Below are 14,448 nucleotides of genomic sequence, written 5' to 3' on the forward strand. Positions count from 1 at the left end.
AAAAGTAGATTTATATCATTCTCGTTTTTAGATTCAGAAACTAGGTTGTAAGCCAACCTGGAGGTAACTTTAACGTAGTTTATGGTACCCACGAGAAATCGAAAATGGGTTTACTGGTTGTGCCTACACTGATTCTATTCATTCGTGGAGAGAGAGAGATAGCTGTGCTAAAACATAAGTATGTTATTGGACTTTAATTGAAATATTTTTTTTAATTTAATACCAGCTATGGGGCCCAGTAGGGCTGAGGCTGAATTAGAGCTGCGGACCTACGCGTTACCGGGGCTCCGACTTGAAAAGCAGGAGTAGAAATTATATAGTTTTTAGTCAGTAAAAGTCTGACTCTCGTTTTCACCTCACCCAAGGCGGGAGAAATCATTGGATGGTTTTCCCACCTGAAAAAAAAGCCTATGGGACTATTGTAAGCTATAACTCGGTATTATGGCACAATTTGCCGAATTGTTACTCTATACAAATACATATTAGTCTTAAAAACACAATAACAGTGTTATTTATATGAAAATCCCATAACTTGCTCATGAAACTCAAAACTTGGATTTAACAACTTTATCAAAAACATGTTTTCGAAGATTCGAACAAAATAATAAAATTTTACGTTCGAACTCCGTTAAAACTACAACGTAAGTAACATAATCTTACTTCTTACTTGATATTATAAATCTGAATCTCACAAAAGTTTGTGTGTACCTATGTTTGTCATTAAAATCACCTCAAAACCACGTCACGGCTGAAGGCTTCGGGATGTTTGGAACAGAGGTAGATTGTAGTCTGGAATAACACATAGGCTACGTTTTGCCCCCGGGAACGTGTGGGTTAACGGGACTCAGGCTAGAAGCAGAAGTTGGAACAGATTTTAGTCGGTAAGAGTCTGACACTCTTTCGCCTTACCCAAGGTGGGAGAAGTCATTGAATAATTTTCCCCCCAAAAAAAGAGCTATAGAGAACTCCAGTTATATATTCAACCCACAAAGGTATAAATGTAGAAACAAAAACTGAGCCTTTAAAAACAACGTTTCAACAACAATAGGCAAACAAAATGAACAAAAGATGATCATGTTTCTTCTTTTTCATAAAATAGAAAAGCTTTATCGGTTTCAAAGTGAAATTGAGGAGCATTTCATTAAATTGATTCCTGCAACTGTTCCCTTGTACTGGCGCGGAATATTCGATATTCGTTCGATCATCGAGAGTCGTTATTGTACTCTGAAAACGATACAATATAATTAATTGCCGCTAGGGTTGTCGAACGGATAACTTTCTTTTAGATTGTTTTATTGTATCGGTGCATAGGCGCTCATTTTTTTATGGTATAGGGTCGCAAAAAGTTGCCATATCACTTGATGACTAGTAATCGGTGCGTGCGCAAATGCGTAGCCGACCTTTTGGAAGGTAAGGTATGGATGACATTTTGAAAGATTGAGAGATTGGGGGACGGAGCGAATCACAACGCGTTCTTTCAGGCTGGTTTCCTGCGAAGTCTTGGTATCAGTCAGATTAAGTCAGCCCATTCATGCTGAAGCTGGCAGAAGTCAAAATTTCTTGTTGTTCTTGTACAAATATTACAATATTAAAAAAAAAACAAAATTTCTGTCTATCGGCCATCTAGTGAAGCTATTTGCTCGTTCACAAAGTGTAGATTCCTATGGAGAAGAACGATTTCATTTGATGCCAACCCTAAGAACGCAAGCAAAGGCGATAAAATTAAAACGATATATTAATATAAGGATAATTGATGTAGGCAATTATATCTAGTGGACGGAATCAGTATTAATGTAGATATTCAATAAAAGTAAAAGTTTAGTTTCCTAATCTTTGTTTTAATGTCCGTTTGGTAGATTAATTTGAAAACATTAGACACATTTTTTTCATACAAAATTAAATACTTTCGATCGACATAGTTAGGTTGTGGGCGAAGGCAAAAGGGTTTTTAAAAACAATATTTTAGGTGTGTTCCGCTTGAAGAGCAGAGCAAGACTGATCTTTATTAATTCTAAAGAGTACATGAAGGCTTATCTAAATAATAAAGGGATATAAACTAAATAATGGCTTCCTGTGACAAGTACCAGGAAGTGATACGTGATGTAATCATATTATCTAACTAGCTTTTGCCCGCGAGATTGACTTCCGGCAAATTTTTGGTTTTAACCACATTCCCGATCTCGCGGGATCTCTTCAAAAATGAGATGTGGAAGATATTAGGGAACTCTTCAAAAATCAACAGCTCTGCGTTTGAATTTAATAGATTTACTCACTTAGGGCATTGAAAAAATAGTTTAAAAACGGACTTAAACTAACATAAAACTAAAGCTACGAATTCGAATTTATAACAATTAAAAAAGAAACTGTATTACAACCTGTCCTCGCTATAATAACCAAGCTTAAACTAAATAATTTAAAAGAAACGACTTAAATCTAATCTAATTAATTTATAAATTAGACTTACAATTATATTGAAAAAACTAACTACAGTAACTACAATCGATATCAAACTAAACCTACGTTAAATAGTTTAACCAAAAAACCAGGAAAACCCAACAAATAAACTTATTAATTGACAAATACAACGTACGAAACAGCAGGACCACTACAGACAAATAATCATACGCTGATAATACACGTTTTCTGATAGTACCGAAGCGCTCGGCCGATACCCAACCAAATGAATGTAACGAAAAGAGCGCGATCTATTTCGATCCCAACGCCATTTATCGAGGATAAAGACAACTTGGATTATTTAATACTCCGTTCGGGCATTTTCTTTGTACTAAAAGTTTAATTATATGATAATTTTTTTCATACCTTTTTACTATTTATTTACTTTTTTTCGATGAATTAAAACAATAACATGAACCGAAGTCGTGTAACGATCGAATAGAATTATCTAACTCCGTTAGAGCATTTTCTTTGTACTAAATGTTTTATTATATTAAAATTTTTTTCATACCTTTTTACTAATTTACTTTTTTTCGATGAATTAAAACAATAAATGAACCGAAGTCGTGTAACGATCGACATAGAATTATTTATAAATAATTTATTTCTTATTTTTATTTTTTGATTTTTGAAATAAAATATATCTAAAGGTTCTACTATATCTGTACCAAATTTCAACCAAATCCGTCAAATAGTTGCGGAGATTAATGGTATAAGCATAGAATGTTCGACGTGATTCTTTAATTTGACATATTTTATTTATGAACCGATTGACATGAAACAAACACTAAATGTAAATTTAAGCATTATATTCGTGAAAACCGTCCAACTCGGAAGCCGTTTCTGAGATTAGCGCGCACAGACGAAAGACAAACAGGACAAACAGACAAAAAAAAAGTTAATTACATTTTTGGGTTCGACATGACATAACAATAACCCCTGCTATTTTTTTTATTTTTATTTTCAATGTACAGACAGCACTTTTCTACGATTTTATTATATGTATAGATTTATTATATGTATAGATTACGTCTAAGTGACAAAGGTGATCTTTGTGTAATGACCTCGTTACTGGACATAACTCCTCCCCCCTTAAGATGGAGGCGTAACGACGGCTGTGACCGAAGCTGGACTGCTTCAGGCTCAGGTTCAGAATCAGCTGTGATTTGCGCCGATCTACGTTGCCACCAGAGTTTGTAGACTGCGACTCCTACTCCGGTGAGGAATATTAAAACATACTATAGTATTTAGTACTGGGGAAGCTCACAATAAAACACACAGCTGATTCGTAGCTCGGTATAATCAGAACTGACTTAGAATACAAATTATGCGCTTACCCACTATATACTAATAATAATGTACCTACACTACACATACATGGTGATAGATGGCCAGCTGGGTGTTGCAGGGATGGTTATTGCATCTTCTTCAGGATCGCTGATGTCTTCTGAGCGGCGTAGGGCATCCTTCAGGTTGTCCAGGCTTATGCTGTCTAGTTTCAATTTAATAGGGCCACATTTGGTGTTTGATATGCTCGGGGTAGTGGTATGGTTTCCCTTATATTGATATATTTTTGATGGGTGGATAGGGTTCTATCTCGTATTTGTATTTTGCAACTACTGTCTGTCGTTATTAGGAAAACACCTTTACTGCGTTGATATTGCACATCTTGATTACAGATTGTTTTTATGACTTCATCTTGTTTCATGATTACTATCCAACTATTGTCTTTGATTTGTTGGATGATGTTATTATCGTAATTTGCTTTGGCATAAGTGCAGTTATGTGGTTCTTGGTGTTGAATTAATTGGGCTATGCAATCGTTGGAATGTAGGAGAGTTTTCCATTCAAGGTGTTTACTTTACTAAATTACTTCATTGTCTGTTATGGTGTTGACAGGGCTCGTGGGGGTATGCAAATTCGTTATTTCCCAAGATAAGGTAAGGATTTTTTGGTATAAGGATAGTGTCGTTGTTGTTAGGGATGGAATATAGATGTAGGAGGTTATAGGGTTGTTTGGCAACTATAGGTAGGTCTAGAATGAAGTTCAATGTTTCATTTGTACTATAGGCTTTTACTTTGATAGTATTTTCCCATAAGTGAATGTTGTTTATATTTGAGGCGAATGCTAGATTGCCATTGATTTCATTTTGTACTTGATTGAGTTCCTCTATAAGGTAAGACGCGTCTAGTATACTAGGATGCATCTTTTCTAGATGAGAGAATGTTATTGCATTTTCTAGGGTTTCTAGTCTATCGTAAAGCTGCTGAAGTGAATTTTCTTGTTGACTGAAAATAGTTGCTGTTAAGAAGTTCGTTTCGACTTCATTCCTACGTGTGGTATATCTGTCTATTGCCCTGTAAACTTTTATTTGATTGTTTTAGAGGTGGTGGATTTAGTTTATAGTAGTCTTCTAGCCCTGTGGTCTACTTCCTCCTGTTTGGCTAGTATGACTGCCTGATCTAAATTTTCTACATGTTTAATTCTAATTGAAAGTGCTATAATTGGGTTTAAGTTTTTTAAGAACGTTTCTAAAGCAATTTGCTCATATTGAGTCTGATGATCTGGGTCGGCTGTAATTAGTGCGGTCATTAGTACCCTAATCCTATCGCCGAAGGCTTCTAGAGACGTATTGTCTCTTGTGACATGTGTTAGTGCATGTACAAGCTGTGTTGCTGTCCGAAATTCACCAAACTTTCTTAACAGCACCTGTTTTATCTCAGTCCAGGATCTTGCACCTGGGTTTTCAGAAAGTGCTTCAGCAGCTTTCCCTTTTAGTTTGTTTCTAATGAGACATGAAATGCTTAAGTCCTCTGTATTGTGTATGAGTTCTAGAGCAGTCTCTACGTTCTTTATGTAGAACGCAAGAGTTCTCCTATTCCCATCATAAGTGGGTAGGAGTTTTGCGAACGCGGAATATTCCGTTTCGATTTTCTTCTCCTCAAATACTAAGGATTTATCATCAACCATACTCTTTCCTTGAGCCATTTTATCCCTAAGATTGAGGTATGAATTGAAGGTAAATCAGCGATATGGTGTGTTATTATATAACACTAATTGAACTTTCACACTAGACGCACCGCTGCTTTTGGGGTGGGAAAGTGATTGAAAGGATCTCAGGAATAAACAGAATGTATGCTTACCCCACGAGCATTGCCAATTTGTAGGCTTGAATCTGCTGTTCTCCAAGCTGCTGATGCTGATGCTGCTGCTGGGCTGCTGCTTGCTTTTATCGTTCGCGGACCGTAGATTCTTTTTCGCGTCGCGGATACTTGCTTTAAAGAGGTGTTTAAAGCTTTCAACCGTTTAGAACACGACGTACCGACTGCGCCAGTTAGGTTGCGGGCGAAGGCAAAAGGGTTTTTAAAAACAATATTTTAAGTGTGTTCCGCATGAAGAGCAGAGCAAGACTGATGTTTATTAATTCTAAAGAGTACATGAAGGCTTATCTAAATAAAAAAGTGATATAAACTAAACAATGGCTTCCTGTTACAAGTACCAGGAAGCGATACGTGATGTAATCATATTATCTAATTACGTCTAAGTGACAAAGGTGGTCTTTGTGTAATGACCTTGTTACTGGGACATGACTCGATACATTTTTTTTTATTTTTTTTTAACGGTGCCCTACACTAGGTTTTCTCCTGTGTCGTGGGTGCGTTTACAAACATACAAGTTCACATACACATCACACCCAGACCCGAAACAACAATTTGTGGATCACACAAAGAGTTGCTCCGTGCGGGAATCGAACCCGCTACACGTTGCGCGGCAGCCAGTTGCCCAGCCACGAGACCAACCGTGCAGTCAAAATTACACGATATTACATTGATTTGTAAAATCGTGTGACGTCACGATTTAATACATTTTATAGTTGTAACGTACCGTAACGTAGTTAGCTCCCACTCCTAAACTAGAATTCGTGTTATCTAAGTATTGTTTACTTATAAGACAAAAACAATAAGTGTCTTTTAATATAAAAATCAATTGCTGTTCGTTAGTGTCGCTAAAACTAAACTTAATTTTGGTCTTGAATCATTTGTTGAAGTCCGGGGAAGGTTTAAAAGGTGAAGAATGTTTGAAGCGGTACGAATTTTACCGGGATAGCTAGTATTTTATAATTATCAAACTGACGGACTAAATTGATTTTTAATTTTCATACCCTGTCAACTTATACTACTAGTATATAAATTAAACAGATATATACGCAATTAAATTAAACAGATTTGGCTTACTTACCTAATTTCCGCACTTTAACACGTTTCAAAAACTTAGGCTACCGCTTTGATAGGGTAATCAATCAAGGGCGATGATTGATAAGCACGATGTTTTGAGTCCTATACTCACAGTGATCGGCAATGAGTGTCAGGAAATTCTGCAATAGGGTAGATGACTAATTTTTATATTACTGTCCGCCTTGTAGATTGTTTAAAATTTTAGACACGTATTTTTATTGTCTTACGGAAACAAATACTTTCAAGGATTTCAAATATCACGTGGCGTCACCTCTAGGTCTATTTTTTACGTAGAATTGACGTATTTGCTCCCACTCCTAAACTTTCATTCGTTTTATCTAAGCATTGTTATCTTGTATGACAAAACAAAAAAAATACGTGTGTAATATTCTTTCATTACTTAACTGACGGACTAAATAGATTTTTAATTTTAATAGTACGTCATTATCCTTATTATATCAGATATTGGGCACCAAGCTTGCATCAAGCGAGGGCTCATCAGCCTTTCGGATCTAACTAAGTACTGCCAGTCCCTACACTTAATAGAAGAATGGCCAGAAGTTTATCTAAACAGTCATCAGTTCTGTGACTGGCCCACGTCCACTTCAGATTTCAGCCTACTTATCGTTAGAGCTAAGTCGGAAACTTTGGTTCGTCAAATGTAATTAAAACTACCTTTTTTTGAGGGGGAAAATCATCCAATGACTTCTCCCGCCTTGGGCGAGGCGAGAGGGAGTGTCAGACTCTTACTGACTAAAAACCACCCCGTTCCTACTCCTGCTTTTCGAACCGGAGCCTCGGTAAACCCGCTAGGTAGTCCGCAGCTCCGGATCAGGCATCAGCCCTACTGGACCCCATCTGTGGTGGTCTGATGGCTCTTTGAGGCGCGCGCGGAACGCACGGGTAATTAAAACTACCTGCATTACATTCCTGAAAATCTTGCTACTTAAAACGAAGCGTAAACTTATTAAATAAAACTTAACTAATTCCATAAAATATAATGAAATTAATTAATCCGCCAACTGACTTCGCAAAACGTTACACGTTTAATTTTTTATCTCGTTAATACGATGCCGGGCCTAAAGGAACGTTGAATTAAAATATTTCCTGTACAAGACCAACTTCAAACGAATTGCGTTGTAGCTTTAATAATACGCGGAAAATGTCAACAGTTGTTTTCGTAAATTATTATCATCGTATGAGCATTGTAATGTATACATGTGGGTCGTTTTTGGTAATTGAAACGTAACATTACATAAGATTATTACACAATTTTATTATCTACTGGCGACCCGCCCCAGCTTTGCAAAGGCGGCCATAGTGGTATATTAGGAATGTTTTATACATATAAAACTTCCTATTGAATCACTCTAACTATTAAAAAATCCACGTCAAAATTGGTTGCGTTATTTAAAAATTTAAGCATACAAAGGGACATAAGGATAGAGAAAGCGACTTTGTTTTATACTATGTACAGTAGTGAAGTAACGATAAACAAAAGTGCATTTATTAAATATTGTATTCACGTTTACCATTAAGGTTTTTACATAGGAGGAAGTCTTATGTACGTAATTAGACACCAATATTTTTTTAACACCCCTTTGGGGAAATTTTCTGCAATTAAACTAAAATTAAAGCACGTAGGAGGGCCATGCTTCAGCACGAATGGACCGGCCTCACAATGTGAAACAACAGCTTGCGTTGTATTGCGCTGTGTGAGGTGTAAATAAGATATAAGTAGCATATTGTTATTCAGTTTACGTATATAAAAATTTATAAAATTCAAAATAGCATCGAAAATTGCCTGTCAAGATTGAATCTAAAACCACAACACAGCCATTAAACTCTCAATAACATAGTATACTCGAGCTTGTAGTACTATATAGTATTCCTGTCTACGAAAATGTCCCAAGGCGGCCATGTTTATGGACCTCACGTACTAATTAGAATTCAGATGGTAACTTGGATTAACTTGACACACAGCACAGGTACGTAGGCATAATATAAATTATAAAACAAAAACAAAAGTACAATTATTCACTGTTGGTATTGTATTAACATTTTTGACCTATTATATTGTGGAGGTTTGTGATATGCTTGCTTTTCCTCAAAGGGGTTTAAGAGTGTGACTCACAATAGTTTTTCACTGAGATTATCCCTCTGAGTTTAGTTTGTGTTAAGAAATAGGCGTAACTGCATTCTACCTGGTGCCTACTATTGACATCTCAGATATTTAACAATGATAATATTGGGATTATTTTCGTCTGAATATACTAGGGGTAACCAAAAATGATTGTCATCAGAGTGGTCTCTTCTTGATGTCCTAGTTAGTAAAACGATATATAAAATTAATTGATGAACAAAGTTTAGGAGTCGGAGCAAATACGTCATTTCTACTTATAAAACGTACCTACCTAGAAGTGACGTTATGCGATGTTTCTAATCAATTTATTTTGCAAAGTATTTATTTCTATAAGAAAATAAAAACTATTAAATAAAATAATCTACAAGACGGGCATTAAAATAAAAATTTGTCATCTATCTTGTTCGGAAAGTATTTGTTTCTCTAAAAAAATAACACATACCTACGTGTCAAATATTTTAAAACAATCTACAAGACGGACATTAAAATAAAAAATACTCATCTACCCTATTGACGAGATATTGTAAAATATCACCTATAACACCTGAGCTAACCCACGACAACCTTCAAAAAGTAACTTATAACTCACTCCATCAAACTTTAAAAAGCATATCAAGTAATTTCTCCGTGAAACTTGTGTGAAAGTCAAGTTTCGAGCGTGTGCCAGAACGATAACAACATTATACGAAGCCTGTCTGCCGTCGGGCCGTGATTAATTATAAGCACTGCCTAGAGGGCGCTGACGTCGCAATTAACCCGTTACGAGTTTTCGGGGCCTCGAAGAGAGGAAGCTACATTGTATAGTGATTGCATACCTGAGTTTATGTGTCCTATACAATACGTACCGACTACACGTTGGTATGTTTAGTTTATCAAACGACAATATTATGTATTGTAGTATAAAGACTGTATTTGTATGATCTAGATACTTTGTGAAATATGAGCTATTGTGGATTAGTTGCTGGTTTGCTCCTAAATTAAAACCATATAATTTGTTATCATCTTGGCTGACAATACACGAAAAATAAGTAAAATAGGCCTAATAGTTAAGCCAAAAAGTGCATTTAATTATTCTCTTTGAGCTAATTTGAACATACTTTACAAATACGGCATTATAACAGCCGCGTCGCATCTCCGTAAAATTCCTAGACAACCCACAACATTACAACTCTTCTGTGGTCAAGAAACACGAAGCTGATCCCACATAGTTTAATACTTAATTAATTTCATTATTTATTATGATTGATTTTTATTTTTATTTTCGGATGACGTTGAAATATTTAGTTCTATTATGTTTCTGTGCACGAATACTACTAGTAGTTTCATTTAAATTATAATATGAGTGATCTCCATACTGTATAATTTACCTATGTTTCATGTCTTGGAAACCAAAAGCCTTTGATGCTGTCTCTGAGTCTATGGCATCCTTCAATTTGCTGTTCAATTGGAATAATTATTTCAGTGAGAGAACCGAAAGTGAACGATGCAATTAGCTGAACAATTTTTGTCAAGTTTATGGGAACGTTTCCAGAAGACTGGCCGCATTGCCACGTTGAATGGCAATGCTTATCTTCTGACCGAAGAAATAGCCAGCCTTCTGCGAACGTTCCCCAGTGACAGCGATGCGGACGAGTACTTCGACGCCTAACGCCTTTATTTTAGTTTTAAGTTAGTTTTTATTCCTTTTTTGGTATTTTTAAGTTGTAAATAATGTGTAAGTAATCATAATAATTTACTTCGAATAAAAGCACTAATGCAGCTTATGGGAAAAGATTATAATTTTGAAGTGGCGTACTTCACGTCACGCACAGCAATATTCCTTTGCATAACAGCTATTTCCTAAGAAAAATAAAGATTGATTCAGTACAGAGGTACATTAAATAAAGGCTTGTAAACACAGCCATATTAAAATCTTCACTCTCTGTTGTTTAATTTCGTTCGTGGGAGCTTCTTAACATGTGTCATTTCAAATTTACATAGATCCTGTCCGTGACTTAATTATGCTCTGACCTATATCCGTACAATTACCATTTCATGCATGTAGGTAGCGACATTTCAAGTTAAGCGAAATTGTATTTTTAACTTTGTTATTACATTTATAAGGTTGAAAATCAATTAAAGAGAGACCAGTCGGTGTAGTTTAATGTGCACGTCTGTGTATACTTAAACCGAAATCGTATTTTTAACTTTATTATTACAATTATAAGGTTGAAAATCAATTAAAGAGAGACCGGGCGGTGTAGTTTAATGTGCACGTCTGTATATACTTAACTTGTCTTTTGCCTGGCGAAGTATTTTTTGCAAAATCTTGCTTAAATGTTTTGTTTTATATTTTCCACGTTCCAAAGAATTTCCGAATATTCCTTGGAAGATTTATAAACAAGTTATGTCTTTAATAACCCATTAGGTATGATAGGATCATCATCATAACTTCATATCCGTACTCTGCTACCTAATTAATAATGAGATTGATACGATAACCATAATCACATTCATTTGTTATCAGACTTTTAAGTGTGTGAATACAATAGTGTTGATTATAACAGATCAGACATTAAACTAAGATATCTAAACCAGATGACAATAGCTTCAAAATAACCTCTATCAGATACGTTTTATTTTGAGAGGAAAAAATCATCCAAATATTTCTCACGCCTTGGGGGAGGTCAGACTCTTACAGACTAAAATCACCCGGGTGTCAGCCTGTTCCTCCCGTCCTATCAGAAACAGATACCTCCCGAAACTCCCATGCCCGGTAAGTGAGGCGGTAGGTGAGGACGTCGTAGCGTCTCTCAGGCCAATCATCAAAGAGGAGACTTACTGCTGCAAACAGCGAGCCTAATGGCTGAAGAGCTTGTGATGAAAATTGGAACAGGAGTAGATTATGGTCTAGAATAAGACATAGGCACTGTTTACCCCACAGGAACTCGGGCAAAACCGTTAACAGTAACTAGTCAAAAATAACTGCAAAGCAAAGATAAGTCTAAAGATCTTAGGTCAACGAACTTCTGTGCCTAAGTATAACCTCAAAAGAGGTTGTACCAAAAAGTATTTTATCCCAATAAGTTTCCACGTATTTAATCCGCTAGTTCAATTTACTTTGCAACGATAAAAGCAAACTTTAGCAACTGAATTTAATTTAATTTAAACGGCTAAAGATTTAAATAATAATTCTATGTATATTTTGTTTACTAAGGGTTTGTGTAATTGTTTTGCTCAACTGATTTACTTGGAAATCTTCTTTTAATATTATAATCATATTTTTGAATTAAGTTGTTTGAAAATACTAACACTTGTTTGAAAATTAAAAATCTGTTTAGTTAGATAACAATACTTAGATAAAACAAATGAAAGTTTAGTACTGGGAGCAAATACCTTATTAAACTATGTATAAAACGTAACTAAAAGTGACGTCACGCGGTATATCAAATCAATGTATCTTCGAAAGTATTTATTCCCTAAAAAATACGTGTCTAATGTAATAATCTACAAGACGGACATTAAAATAAAAAATTGTCACCTACTCTATTACACTAAACATGAAGTAAAACTAAAAATAAGAGCAACACCTTCTACTGAATTGTTATTATAAGACATTCACTCAATTACCTACGTTCAAGCCTTAAAATTACCAGCACAGATAGGGCTTATGCCGACCCGGAGCTGCGGACTGCCTAGCGGGTTACCGGGGCTCCAGCTCGAAAAGCAGAAGTAAGAACGGGCTAGTTAGTCAGTAAGAGTCTGACACTCCCTCTCGCCTCGCCCAAGGCGAGAGAAGTAATGAAGATGATTTTCCCCACTTTAAAAAAAGGCCTTAAAACTGAAAATATGTAAATACCTACTACTGAGATACAGTCGACAGTAAATGAGTTTGGTTTATGGACAGGAAATTAAAAAAGCAACACAGTTTAACGAGTTTGCTCGGGAAATGTAGTATTGGGTTTTCGATCTAAAATTCTAAGGCAGTATACGTTTATATTTCATTATAGTGTACCTATTAAATTAATAATGGTATTATGTATGTATATACATTCAGCAATATATATGTAATTATCTTTTTAAAAGGCTGACAACGTACCTGTGATTCCTTTGGTGTTGCGGCTGTCCATGGGCGGCGCTGATCGCTTACTATCAGGTGACCCGTCTGCTCGTTTGCCCTTTTTTCGATTTGTCAATGGTCTCATAGCCAAAAGCTTCGATCAACACCTAAATAGGCTAACGTTAGACGGTTGGATCAAGAGCCTGATGCAGAAGGCAGTACTTCTGGACACTGGACTTGAGCCCTGACCGCCGGTAGCTTAAATTTCTCCCGTTACTGGTGGGCTACTGCTTTTTATATTTTTAAACGTTTATATTTTTTCTAATTAAATATTTAAAAATGTAATCAACAAGTATAGTAAATAAATAAATGAGTTAAAAGACAATATTATGTAAGCCTTGTGTGTTATATTCCGCTCTATTTTATTATAGCATTCTATAATCCAATTTACATTCCGAACCACCCTCTTGCAAACCAAAACATGATTTCACTATCTACTAATTCCATTTCCACTGAAGCCCCGGTATAACTATACCTGCCTTCACGAAAATTAATCCAACACCATACCTATCCTTAAAGATAACAGATACGGCTAACGTGCTCATATTTTATCACTATCAAACACTACACGCACCTGCCAAGCAACAACAAGTACCGAAATAGGCACTTAACAACCTAACAAGAGAAAATGAACCCTAATAGTACGAAGACAAAGTAGAAAGTGGGTTGGTAAGAGAGCAAGAAGTAGCAAAGTTAATGTATGACACGGAGAAAATGTCGAAAAACAGATTGTAAGAAATTTATCAGTGGGTAGGTACCCTTGGTCTTGGTGGCGGGCGCTGCAGCCATCACTCACGCACTTACGTAGTTACAACTGTGGTTACAGTAATCGACGAACAAGTTTATAATGTTACAGCCGCAGTACATTTACACAAATTACTTTTTCTTTTCCATAGTTCTAGCAAAGATGTTTAACGATAAATTTTAGATTACTTATTGCCAAGTTTCAGCTTCGATGTTTTTATTTTTTGAGAGAGTATAGTCATCAAACTTCTCCCGCTTTGGGTCAGGCGATAGGGAGTGTTAGATTGTTATACAGTATCAACCACTCTCTTGCTAAGTACTCCTGCTTACAGCCGGAGCCCGGGTAACTCTTGCGGTTGTCCCTAGCCCCGGCAAGTAACAGATTACCACAGATGGGACACAGTAGGGTACTGCATGGTTCCCATCTGTGGTAGTCTATTGGGACCCAGTATCCTACTGCGTTGGTTTCACAAGCTTGGGGCTATTTACTTTGTGTGCGTTAATAAAATTCTATAGGTGATTGCGTTCCTTCCGTACAGTTGTTTCTCATTACAATGGTGTAAAAAGCCAACAAAATACTTTGTACTCTATATAACGTTATTTTAAACCTCAAAATCCCTGAGTAAATATCTAACACGATGATTAAACTACGATACATTCTTCGTATAAGGTCTTTGCTCCCTTCCAAGCGAATTAAAGACTTGTATTATTAAAACACAACTACATACATAAGTATAACAAACTTTATTTGGACAGAGAAAGCCACAGAGTT

This window comes from Spodoptera frugiperda, chromosome 13 (genome assembly GCF_023101765.2).
Source record: "Spodoptera frugiperda isolate SF20-4 chromosome 13, AGI-APGP_CSIRO_Sfru_2.0, whole genome shotgun sequence".
In the NCBI taxonomy this organism is placed as follows: Eukaryota; Metazoa; Arthropoda; class Insecta; order Lepidoptera; family Noctuidae; genus Spodoptera; species Spodoptera frugiperda.